The sequence below is a fragment of the Salvelinus alpinus genome, chromosome 14 (genome assembly GCF_045679555.1).
Source record: "Salvelinus alpinus chromosome 14, SLU_Salpinus.1, whole genome shotgun sequence".
In the NCBI taxonomy this organism is placed as follows: domain Eukaryota; kingdom Metazoa; phylum Chordata; class Actinopteri; order Salmoniformes; family Salmonidae; genus Salvelinus; species Salvelinus alpinus.
In genome coordinates, this window is record NC_092099.1 from 30517642 (window position 1) to 30531088 (window position 13447).

Sequence of the window (13447 nt, forward strand, 5' to 3'; positions counted from 1 at the left end):
GAGCTAGGAACATAAGCATTTCGCTACACCTGCGATAACATCTGCTAAATATGTGTACGCGACCAATTACATTTTATTTTATGATTAAATTACATAATTCTGTAGTCTTTGTGCGCAAATATTCAAGCTCGTACGGTAACCAAAGGAATGTGTCACACCAATGTAGACCTGTAATGATGTCAACTTGTTATTTACTTTCCAAATCTGAATGACTGAGCAAGGCGAAAAGAGAATTAATCAACCACTATGTGACTCGGCAGGCGAAAAATACAGAACTGTGGGGGAGGGGTATTGACCGCTAAGGCCACATACAATGTCGGGTTGCACCATGAAAAGACTTCAGCTGCTGTAGCCCTTTTGTTTGACTAGATCCAACCAACCCAGGGTTTTTGGCCTTCGTGCATTTTAGTAATTTTTAACAAAACTAAGATTATAATGACTGCAATTCTTCAATCTTGGAATTCTGACTAATTTAAAATATATATTTTGGGATTACCGTTTAGCATATTCTTGATTGATGTCGATCTAAAGTAATACATAGGCCCAGTTTGAAATTATATCACAAAATACGTTTTATATTGGGTTGCAATGAAATTAATCAATAATTTATATTAGACTTTTAAAATGTTCAAATGCAATATAAAAAAGACAAGTAGGCTACCAAAGACAATACATTAATCTAGCCACAATGCTCTTTGATTGTAGTTTTGCAGTGACCATGTTCTGAGACCACATGAAGGCCTACATTATGTACAAGGCAATATAATACAAATTACTTTTTTAAACCATAACAAATTGCACAATAAAGGTCAAACAAAGCCATTCACTAGCACTAGTTGCTCTAGCTGTAAAGGAAATTACTTGTGGTCAACATGATAATAACCACATGGTCATTTAGTTACATTTTACTGGAAGGAATTTCATGTTTTAAATAAGCAGGTTTAAGGTCAGGTGCTAGATAGATAGATAGACTGTCATGACCTACAATAAAATAAATTGTAGGTCATGACAGTCTCTCCCCCCCCCCTCCCTCCATTCAAGTCAATTCAAAGGGCATTATTGACATGGGAAACACGTGTTTACATTGTCAAAGCAAGTGGAATAGACAATAAACAAAAAGGGAAATAAACAACAAGGGAAATAATCTCTCTCCCCCCCCCTCTCTCTCTCTCTCTCTCTCTCTCTCTCTCTCTCGATGAGTGTTTGCTGCCGTCTCTTCGTTTCATTCTCAGAATCGCTGGAAACTCTATTCCACACATCCCCAGCGTTATTTAGACGTCAAGCTTCTTTAAACTTTACATCCCACACAAACATTCGCGAGGAAATATATTTTAGACCGTTTATGTTACCTTCGGAACGCAGAGATTGCACCGGTGTTCAGAACTTGAATTATGATAAGCAAAATGGGAGGAAAGTCGTTTCTTGCTCACTGAAGTTGGAGGCTATCCTAGTGGAAGAGGTGGCGGCAAGTCGGCAACACCACGAGCTCACCCTCTGAGAAAGGTAAGTTAAAACTTTCGCTCAAGTTTAATGAATTGTAACATTGTAATTTCATGAATGATACATTGTTGCATGTAATTACTTGCTGAACTTAGTAACACTGTTTATTATGAATCATTTACTGGGTCACATTAATCACTTTACATGTGTATAAATGTTTCCCGAAGGAACATTGTTCTTTATTTGTAATTTTATTATTATATTAGTAGTTACGAGCTAGGCTTATCAAAACCTTGCCCTTTTATTTTGACATAATAGTCGAAATATTGTATATTTGGGCATAAATGAACGCTTTTGTTTTGAACTACAAGACATAAAATGCATAAACTTTTGGTGGCTATTGTTTCCCAGATTTTTTTATTATTAAGTTTGAGTATTTAAAGTTACTTCATCAGTTTTCTTTCTCATATACTCTGCAAACTGTAATGATATTGGCTACATTTAAAGGGTATTGCACATGCTGATAGTTCGCAATGAGTGGGGGAGGGGAAGTTGATTCAATACACCACCAGACGTTGGTTTCACTAGTAAGTAGCCTGCTGCCACGGTTACTTCTTGTTACAGTATCAGTCAAAATGGTGACATTTAGACCATGTACAAAAACAATCTTCACCCTCATGCCTATTCAAGAAATCATTTAGAATGCTAATTGGGCATTAGATTTTACAGTTGGTTTATTTCGTTATGTTTACACATGACATTACATTAATCTTTAAAGAATGATTATACTGACTGTTGGCACTTTATTTCTGAAGGGTATTGGGGAAGCTTCAGGAACAAAGACTGGGAGGTTTGAAAGAGGCATCATCACGTCATGGGATGTAGCCTAGGCCTATATGGCACCACCTCTAACACCTGTTGATCTGGTGATTTATATGGTCGAGCTGTGATTTTTCTAGATCTAGGTCCTTACTTTAGACACAAAATATGGTGATGTAAAGACTACTTGGGCTCTATATTAACGTAAAGTCATTTCCATCCTCCCACTTAAGTTTATGGGATAATGTGCAGACATGTAAGACTTGACAACACCCACCAACATTCTTCAATGTATGGCAACAGTTCACCAGTACAGTGATACTGGAATTATCTTACTCCAACTCCAAATATGATCTTCCAGTAATAAGGAATTTGAACTAATAAAAGTGTAGAATCCCACAACAAAAATGAGCTCGTTGTGCCTGTGTCCACTAGTTTGGTTGTAGATTAAACCAAATGAGTCATAAAAAACAACTGGTTTAGTGCCATCTATTAAAAGAACAATAGGGGTGTATTATAGCGTAATTGCTTGTCCTCGACGACTCGAGGCTTTTCCATTTGTTGAATTCTACAAGCTATTAGAGAGTGGTAATGTTGGAACCCATTAGTAAGCTATGGCTGTGTGAACCTTGGTAGAATGGCACCGTGTTGGACATGGAGAGGTAACAGTGAGTGGTAACAGCAATGCTAAATCTCCATGATATCTGAATTGGTTTATGCCTCAGTGAACATTCTGTTCTGGGAGATTGTATTGTGATTTTTCTTCTGATAGGCTGTTTCAGAAGACTCAGATAGTTTATACTTGAGTGTCTCAGCGTTCTAGGGGTATATGTCTACTGAAGGTTCAGTGAGCTTGTTTGAAATGACACTACACCTTTTGGCTTTAGTGTTTGTTGACTGTGTGTGTTCATGTTATAAATGAGCTCCAGGGCAATGATACAGTTTATGTTTCAGATGTAATCTTTGTCCTCAGTCAGGATGTAGTTTTTTTTTACAATTACATTTTTCATTTGTTCAAATAGACAAGTTTTACATGTAAAAGAAACATTCATTGACGAACAAGAGAAAGCACCCTAACACATAAAAGGTAGCCTATTACCCTCCATGGCATGGACCAATAACACAAACCCTCCAGTCTCCAATGTCCCACACTATAGGTTAATGGTCATTTAGACATTCTCCTTCAGACAGTAGTTGTTTCATTTGGGTACACATTTTTTAAATTTCGTTACAAATGTGTTGGTTACCTCTTTCTGCAGGAGATAGAGGTTATTTTCTGTCAAACTCCCATTTGTTCACAGCAGTGCTTCATTCCCCATACACCAGCAGTACCTGAAATTAGCCCCACATACAGAAATCCCATGTGAAAACAACCACTCTCAATCTCAGCATTTGTCCAAATGTTTATGCAGCAATATTTATTCCTAATAGAACATGGGAGGAGAGATGGCAAGCCCTCCCTTCTAGAGGGGTTTATTAAGGTTCACGTGGGCCACCAGTGTTGGCAGGCCAATACATTACATAGAAGTAACACTCATTGCAGTACAGCCTTTTTCAAGACTACAGCTATTTATTTGGGACCAGGGGTGGCTGTGCCTTTATGACCTTACAATTGTGTTCAGGCTAGGCTATAGAGACAAGTTGGAGGTCTGTCCAGAGTGGACCGGAGGCCTGAACAGAAACCTCGATGTACATGTTGATATGGCAACTGCTCTCTTGCTCGCTGCAGCTGCAAACCAATGTCTATTCTCGGACCTAAACTGTAATGATTGTTAGAGCCCTTGTTTGAAAGCTGTAGAATCGAGATACCCCCCCCCCCCCCTCCATTCTGCTCCTGTTAAAGCACTAAAGTAATTGATGCATATCCAATCAGTTATGCTGTGAGTTGTGTAAGCGAGCATATAGGATATGTATGTATATACAGTACCAGTCCAAAGTTTGGACAAACCTACTCATTCTAGGGTTTTTCTTTATTTTTAGTATTTTCTACATTGTAGAATAGTGAAGACATCAAAACTGTGAAATAACACAAATGGAATCCTGTACTAACCAAAAAAGTGTTAAACCAATCAAAATATATTTGAGATTCTTCAAAGTAGCCACCCTTTGCCTTGATAACAGCTTTGCACACTCTTGGCTTTCTCTCAACCACCTTCACGGGGTAGTCACCTGGAATGCATTTCAATTAACAGGTGTTCCTTGTTAAAAGTTAATTTGTTGAATTTCTTTCCTTCTTAATGTGTTTGAGCCAATCAGTTGTATTGTGACAAGGTAGGGGTGATATACAGAAGATAGCCCTATTTGGTAAAAGACCAAGTCCATATTATGGCAAGAACAGCTCAAACAAGCAAAGAGAATTAACAGTCCATCATTACTTTAAAGACATGAAGGTCAGTCAATCTGGAAAATGTCAAGAACTTTGAAAGTTTCTCAAGTGCAGTCGCATAAACCATCAAGTGCTATGATGAAACTGGGTCTCATGAGGACCGCCACAGGAAAGGAAGACCCAGAGTTACCTCTGCTGCAGAGGATAAGTTCATTAGAGTTACCAGCCTCAGAAATTGTAGCCCAAATAAATGCTTCACAGAGTTCAAGTAACAGACACATCTCAACATCAACTGTTCAGAGGAGACTGTGTGAATCAGGCCTACATGGCCAAGTTGCTGCAATGAAACAACTACTAAAGGACAACAATAAGAAGAAGAGACTTCCTTGGGCCAAGAAACACAAGCAATGGACATTAGAGCAGTGGAAATCTGTCCTTTGGTCTGATGAGTCCAAATATGAGATTTTTGTTTCCAACCGCCATGTCTTTGTGAGATGCAGAGTAGCTGAATGGATGATCTCCGCATTTGTGGTTCCCACCGTGAAGCATGAAGGAGGTGGTGTGGGGGTGCTTTGCTGGTGACACTATCTGTGATTTATTTAGAATTCAAGGCACACTTAACATGCATGGCTACCACAGCATTCTGCAGCAATACGCCATTCCCATCTGGTTCGCACTTAGTGGGACTATCATTTGTTTCTCAACAGGACAATGACCCAACACACCTCCAGGCTGGGTAAGGGCTATTTGACCAAGAAGGAGAGTGATGGAGTGCTGCATCAGATGATCTGATCTCCGCAATCACCCGACCTCAACCCAATTGAGATGGTTTGGGATGAGTTGGTCCGCAGAGTGAAGGAAAAGCAGCCAACAAGTGCTCTGCATATGTGGGAACTCCTTCAAGACTGTTGGAAAAGCATTCCAGGTGAAGCTGGTTGAGAAAATGCCAAGAATGTGCAAAGCTGTCATCAAGGCAAAGGGTGGCTACTTTGAAGAATCTCAAATCTCAAATATATTTAGATTTTTTAAACACTTTTTTGGTTACTAGATGATTCCATGTGTTATTTAATAGTTTTGATGTCATCACTATTATTCTACAATGTAGAAAATAGTACAAATAAAGACAAATATTTGAATGAGTAGGTGTGTTCAAACTTTTGACTGGTACTGTGTGCCGTGTGTGTGTCATAAAAAAAAGAAAGCAAGAGATTTGTGTGAGGGGAAATACAGAGGAATTCATATTCACATTTAAACACACACTGCAAAGTATGGTTTAGATTTGTTTGTTGACCAATATCACAGTGTAATTGGGTGGCATTTACTGTGAACTCATGATACAATTACAGCATCCGAAAGGAATTCCCAATATGTGTGACATTGTATTGTCCCCAATGAGTTGTGAAGTTGTTTTTAGTGTGAAAAAAAAAGTCTGCGGTGTGTCCCTTCTCTAGTATTCTATTGCTGTATTTTTTTCTTGAGAATCTTTTGTTTGTTGTGAATAGTCACCCTTGAATCATTACTGTATGTCAGTTTCTATTTTTTAGGAATTAGTGTCTTAGACATTTGATTGGAGAGTATATGTTGGAGCTCAGAGAATAAAAATATCACTGTACCCTGCGATTACATCTTGGTAATTTCTCTATTCCAAGCTGTTAAATATTGCTGTGCATGTGACAATTTTTTTTATGTTACATTTATTTAACTTGGCAAGTCAGTGACGGCCTACACCAGCCAAACCCTAACGCGGACGATGCTGGGCCAGTTGTGCACCGCCTTATGGGACTCCCAATCACGGCCAGTTGTGATTCAGCCTGGAATCGAACCAGGGTCTGTAGTGACACCTCAAGCACTGAGATGCAGTGACTTAGACCGCTGCGCCACTCGGGAGCCCAAAAATCTAATCTACTGTAAATCTATCATTAACCAAAGTCCAGTGTATTTTTTCTAGCAATGGGACATAGTCACTGCAGTTAAAAGAAGATAACATTGAAGTTAATAATTCATGGTGTTAGTTGTAATGATTTCTGATGCTCGAAGTTTGTTTGTGTTGATCATCCGTCTGCTCTTGGCCATGGCCAAACTCTGTCTGTTAAGGTTATCATGTTTCCAGGATAACCCTGTCCTTGAATAGTGGCTCTGGAATGGATCCCAAACATTCATGTGTAGGATGCCAGAGATAGTCTACCTCAGTTAGTTGTTATCTCTGCCATTTCCTGCCGTTTGTAGTTTGAAACAGCCATACGCTCTCATAATGATACCACTGGAGGTTCTGAGAGGTTGACTAACACCTAGACACTGTGACAAGTAATACAGACTTTGTCTTGTATCTGAATTCACGGCCCTACCATTTTAACTTACATTTACATTACATTTAAGTCATTTAGCAGACGCTCTTATCCAGAGCGACTTACAAATTGGTGCATTCACCTTATGATATCCAGTGGAACAACCACTTTACAATAGTGCATCTAACTCTTTTAAGGGGGGGGGGGGTTAGAAGGATTACTTTATCCTATCCTAGGTATTCCTTAAAGAGGTGGGGTTTCAGGTGTCTCCGGAAGGTGGTGATTGACTCCGCTGACCTGGCGTCGTGAGGGAGTTTGTTCCACCATTGGGGTGCCAGAGCAGCGAACAGTTTTGACTGGGCTGAGCGGGAACTGTACTTCCTCAGAGGTAGGGAGGCGAGCAGGCCAGAGGTGGATGAACGCAGTGCCCTTGTTTGGGTGTAGGGCCTGATCAGAGCCTGAAGGTACGGAGGCCAACTTCTTCAGTCAACTTCTCAGAAAAAGCTGTTTGGTTGAGATCTGAGATCATTTTTATTCCTTAGATATCTTAAACCCACACCTTGTGATAAGCTAAATGGTAAAGTAATAACCAAATGCAAGCGGTTCCTCTACCATGGTGGCGTAGACTAGGGCACTCGGCCAAACCAGCTATTGGCAGCGTGGAGGTCCTATATAAATAGCTCTGCGTTTGAATAGATAGTTGTAAATCATTACAGGAAGCCTTGGTTTAATGATTAAGCGGGCAGAAAAGTCACTTTCAGTGGAGGTGTATCCTTCCTAAGTCCTTGTTTCAATGAAAAAGAAAGCACTTGAATAAGGAGAATTTTAGACATGTTGGCAAGCCTAACAAGCAATTTGTTTAGACTTAGGAATATTGCGTACACATAGGCTAGTAGCTTTATGATTAAGTTTGGGTTTCTTCTCTGGGTCCTATGTTGGCATTATTGGCAATTTACATAAAGGTTGAATGTTGAATAGCTTGTGATTGATTATGAGCCTGTGATGTCACCATCCCCAAGTGTTTTTACCCACTGTGGTGATGAGTTGGGCAAAGTTGTAAGGGACAGAGAGGAAGATGTTCAAGAGGAAGTAGGAGGATAGGGAGAATTTATTGATTTTGACACTGATCTATAAAGGCGGGGGTACATGTCTGCAATAAACTGTGAAAACTGCATAGAACGGTGTTCTAGTCATAAGAGCCAATATCACTCATCTTCAGCCTGTCTAGGCAGTGTTGAGAAGTATCTCCCATGCATATATCTTTTTGCCTAAGTCTTGGATTAATGGGTTTGGATATATGCACCAATGTCACTCAGGCTTTATGTTACGGTGTTCATGCTTTACAACATGTGAGTCAGAGAATGGGTTGGAATGATGGTCATGCCCAGTATTTCCATGGACTGTTACTTCTTGCCTGTCTGACCCTGGTGCAATAAAGGCTCTGTGGGGGTCTAAAGGTGTCAGCATGCTTCAGTTTGGCTGGCGCCTAGCCAAACCTGGCTAACCAAACGAGTGTGCTCTCATATTCCCTTAAAATATCTTCACTTGAAAAATGAGAAAAGCGGCAATAGTACTGTTTGTCCGTTTTGAGACGCCGTAGCCAGTATACATTTCCTCAAAATAGTCAGAATTAATCTAAGATAACTCATGAAATCTGTCATTTAATTTTACGTTTTTACTGAGGAGATCTTAGTCGGGCAATTTTACATCTAAGATGTTTGGTGCAATATTTCTCAACAAATTTTTTTGCATGGAAATTAGTTGTCTCGTTGACTGACAACAAAGACTTTATTGAAGAATCCCTACTGTTGACCAGTTACCAATGAAGGGGCGTAGACTTCGGCTCCGAACTTTTGCTTGCCTCCAGAATTTTTTTGTGTGCCCGAACAGCCCAAAAACAACCTTGCCAATGACCAAACAAATAAAATGCAGTCATAATATATGCATGCATGGCTTAAATAATACATGTTTTACCGAAATTACATTGCATTTCCTATTCTCTAAATCAGGCTGTCGTATTTGTGTATAGAGTTATTATCCTACCCATGTTAGATTACGGAGACATAATCTATAGATCGGCAGGTAATGGTGCTCTCGAGCTAGATTCTTTACCATGCGGCCATCAGATTTGCCACCAATGCTCCTTATAGTACACATACTCTTCTGTAAACTGGTCATCTCTGTATACCTGTTGCAAGACCCACTGGTTGATGCTTATTTATAAAACCCTCTTAGGTCTCACTCCCCCCTATCTCAGATATCATCTACTGCAGCCCTCATCCTGCACATACAACACCCGTTTTGCCAGTCACATTCTGTTAAAGGTCCCCAAAGCGCACACATCCCTGGGTCGCTCGTCTTTCCAGTACGCTGCAGCTAGCCACTGGAACAAGCTGCAACAAACACTCAAACTGGAAAGTTTTATCTCAATCTCTTCATTCAAACTCAATCATGGACACTCTTACTGACAGTTGTAGCTGCTTTGTGTGATGTATTACCTCTACCTTCTTGCCCTTTGTGCTGTTGTCTGTGCCCAATAATGTTTGTACCCTGTTTTGTGCTGCTACTATGTTGTGTTGCTACCATGTTGTCATGTTGTGTTGCTACCATGCTGTGTTGTCATGTGTTGCTGCCATGCTATGTTGTTGTCTTAGGTATCTCTTTATGTAGTGTTGTCTCTCTTGTGATGTTTTGTCCTATATTTTGATTTAATATATATATTTTTTTTAATCCCATCCCCCGACCCGCAGGAGGCCTTTTCCTTTTGGTAGGCCGTCATTGTAAATCAGAATTTGTTCTTAACTGACTTGCCTAGTAAAATGAATAATAAATAAAACATTAAAGCAAGCTATTGGCTCCATACAATCAATAGTCTAGTCTACTCATGGACGAAGGTGTCTGTCGCCAATCACGTACTGTTATGAGAATCATGGAGATGTGTACCAATAGGCCATCACTGGTTCTGTCAGACAGCCATCTCTTTCAGGGACATGATGGAGTGAATGGCTATTGGATAATCTAATCATAAACACTGCAGTCAGGAATTTCTGTCCTGTTGTCAGATTTGCATGCATGTATTTACAGGCTATGAAATATTTAAAGCTTGTGATATAGCGTGAATGGTACCGGTTGATCCACACAGCCTGTATAGAGGATAATAGTGATGGGATAAAAATTGATACACTAGAGTATCACAATATTATTTTTGACGATATTATATAGATTATATGACTCCAAGTATCAATTCTCAAAAAAAAAAATAGAATTGCAATAATAAAATACCAGTATCGAATCGCAATACATATAGAATCGTGAGAATCGCAATACATATCAGCACCTAGGTATTGGGAGATTCCTGGCAATTCTCAGCCCTAGAGGAGGATGGATCAAGATTACAAGGTTTATTCCACAACGCTGTAATTGCCCTGGTCGTTCTGCTGTCAGAACCATTCTACTATTCTGGTTCTCCCTCGGTTGCTCTGGTAAATGCCAAGAGTCTAAAAATATTGTCACCGGTAGACCTATGCGATGCTAAACAGTGGATTTTGAGTGTAGCGGATCATAGGTCATGTTCATAATGATAAGTCATGATGAATCCCTTCAATTTGCCTAAGTATCTGTCTCTATCCCATGTGTTCTCCAGGGAGCCACAAAATAAAGGTTATAGATAACTCAGGATAAGGTTTCAAAGGGGGGGGTATTTTACTGAAAACTTGCGAAGTTGACGAGTAAACTACTGGAATTTTGCTATCATTCAAGGATTTTATGTTATCTATCAAAAGACTTCATGTGGCTCGTTTGGGTTCTTCAGATTATCACGTGTCTGTAATTTTCTCTGGACCTCTCTCTGGCCTTATCACATGTAAAATATATGAAATAATTAAATCAGATTAAAAAATAGAATGACAAAGCTGTCAAACATTATCCTAAATATAAACCATCAACTTAGTGAAAACCATTGGTGTTTTAAAGAAGGATTTTAAGCCTTGAGACATGGATTGTGTATGTGTGCCATTCCGAGGGTGAATAGGCAGGAAAAAATATAAGTGCCTTTTGAACAGCGTATGGTAGTAGGTGCCAGGCGCACCGGTTTGAGTGTGTCAAGAACTGCAATGGTGCTGGGTTTCCCGTATGTATCAAGAATGGTCCACCACCAAAAGGACATCCAGCCAACTTGACACAACTGTGGGAAGCATTGAGCTAGCATCCCCATGGAACGCTTTCGACACCTTGTAGAGTCCATGCCCCGACGAATTGAGGCTGTTCTGAGGGCAAAAAGGGTGGATGTAACTCAATATTAGGAAGGTGTTCCTAATGTTTGGTATACTCAGTTTGGCCAACATTTTTATTATGATTATACAAACTCGATCTTTGGCATAAATGCAGAAATGATGTCAATGGTCAATATGCATGAAAGTTCAAGCAAGTCGTGTATGGATTCTATCCTGTCCTGTGTGATCTTGTGTAGGACGCAAAAGAACTAGGGCAAAGTTAGTCACTGGTGGTTGAAAAGCTGCCAGCTGAAATGATGCTTTGATATTACTATTCACTGTACTACTCAATAAATTACGCCCTCTAAGTCCCTGATGTAGACCTACTACATCCCTTTAGATTTTACAACCCATGTAACCCTTCAATATTAAAACTACAGAAACACAGTCATCTTCAAACTGTTGTCAGTAAGTCACCTCTATCCAAGCAGGCAGGTGTGGGAGAAGTGGTTTCCCCTAGAGACAGTAGTGCTACCATCCCCCAGTCCCCACAGTTTCCCTCCAAGCCCACACCGCCTGTCGTTGAGTGAGTCATTGAGAAAGGCAGACAGTGATGCAGAAGTACTTGTTGTGACTACCTGATTGTGGCATCATTAGTTATCCTTCCCTACCCCCTATCTCTCTCTCTTCCCCCAATGGTCAGGCGAGACTGCAGCCCAACCAAAGGCGGATTTTACTCATCAGAGCAGTTCAAGAGAAAATGGCTGCTGTTTCCAGGTCTTGTTTGCACATCTGTCAGGAGGTGACTGTACAGGAGAAAATGGGGTCCTTGGCATGTTGGTGTAGAATGTGCCTTCCTCTCTTTTTTGTAAACCTCTTTTTTCTCTCAATTTTGTAGTGTCCTGTTTTTCTACATCAAACACTTTCAAAACCTACACACACTACAGCCAGGCATTTTTCTTAGCTTTACTGTCTTTGTGTTTTATCTCTGAATACATTGATGGCATGATGTCTTATAGCTTATGTCAGGATTTATTCTTTACTTTTACACTTAATTTCTCTTCATATTGGACACTTTGTTGTGGTTGATAAAAATGTTTGGAAATAAGGATACATTTGTATTTTGCAAGGGTTTTGTGTGTTTTCTCAACAATGTTTGGACGTGGCTGTGTTTTCTATTTCTTCAGTATATATCCAATCAGACTTCTCTAATCTGAGAGAGCATATTGCTCTGTACGTGAGTTTCACACCACAAACCATCCACATCCATTTTTAGGATAGACAGCAAAAATTTGCATTTGCGACTTATTACATCCACTCATGGTGACCTTATCATGAAGACTTACCACAGCTTCCCCGGCTTGTAGGTTGTCTGTTTGTTAGATCTAGGAGTATAGTTAAAGCAGTTCATATTTTTACAGTATGAATTTAAGTGGCTGGCATTCCTGTTTGTAGTGCACCAGTGTGGTTATCTACCATCAGTTGACCCTTCCCCAAATTTTAAACCTCACAGTTGGAGAGGGTAAGACATCTGACCTTAGATCAGTGTGCTGGAATGACTGGACGTGTTTGTGGAAACACTGCAATAAATACAGTTTTGAATGGGCTGGAACACTCATGAAATGCTTATATGACAGCAACTCAATTTTGGTTTGAGTCCTGAGATCTTTTTGGTTAAGCCATTTTACCTGTTGCAATGTGTTTACTTACATGGACATTCAACCTGATGTGGTGCTTTTTCCAATGACTGTTTTTTCAAACAATGCTAACATGTTCATACAAACGGCAGCCTACAGACTCACACAAACATCGACGACATCACACCTGCCCAGATCCACCTGCTCACACCCCCATCTCCAATGCCCGCATCACACTCTCCACCACATGGTGTCAATCTGCACCATTTTGTTTCTCTCTGTCACCCACGCACTTTCAACATTTAGATAATAAAGCATTTGACCTTTCCATTGTGTTAACGATGGAGGATTGGTTGATTTCCAGTTAAATATATGTTTTTTCAACATGATTGACAAAGGTATCGTCCAACCCATCGTGTATATCACTGCACCCATATATGCCATGTCTTGAAATATGCAGACAGATGGATTAAAAGTACATTTACATAGTAATACTTCTGACAGCCAGCTTTCTAACTCTGCCCATAATGTTTTTGGACTTTATAGAATTCCCAGATGGGATGGATTATTGAGACATTGTTAGTTTTACACTCAAGACATGACTCGGTTATTGTATAATAAATTCTATACATTAGTTTACACTGAATTAAGTGTACATTTTAGTTAACTAATGTCATTAGTTATGTTCCAACATTCCCTCCATCTTGTGCCAGTATCAGTTATTTTTAA

General features: G+C 39.8%; 1 protein-coding gene across 1 annotated transcript in view; it reads left to right on the forward strand.

The window, feature by feature from the left end:
* The first annotated feature begins 1224 nt into the window (after nt 1-1224).
* The window catches only part of LOC139538751 (F-box-like/WD repeat-containing protein TBL1X), a 31388-nt gene continuing 19165 nt past the window's right edge, over nt 1225-13447 (forward strand). Inside the window, exon 1 of the mRNA XM_071341142.1 lies at nt 1225-1503. The gene's annotated coding sequence lies outside the window, so the exon portion shown is untranslated. The remainder of the gene's footprint in view (nt 1504-13447) is intronic.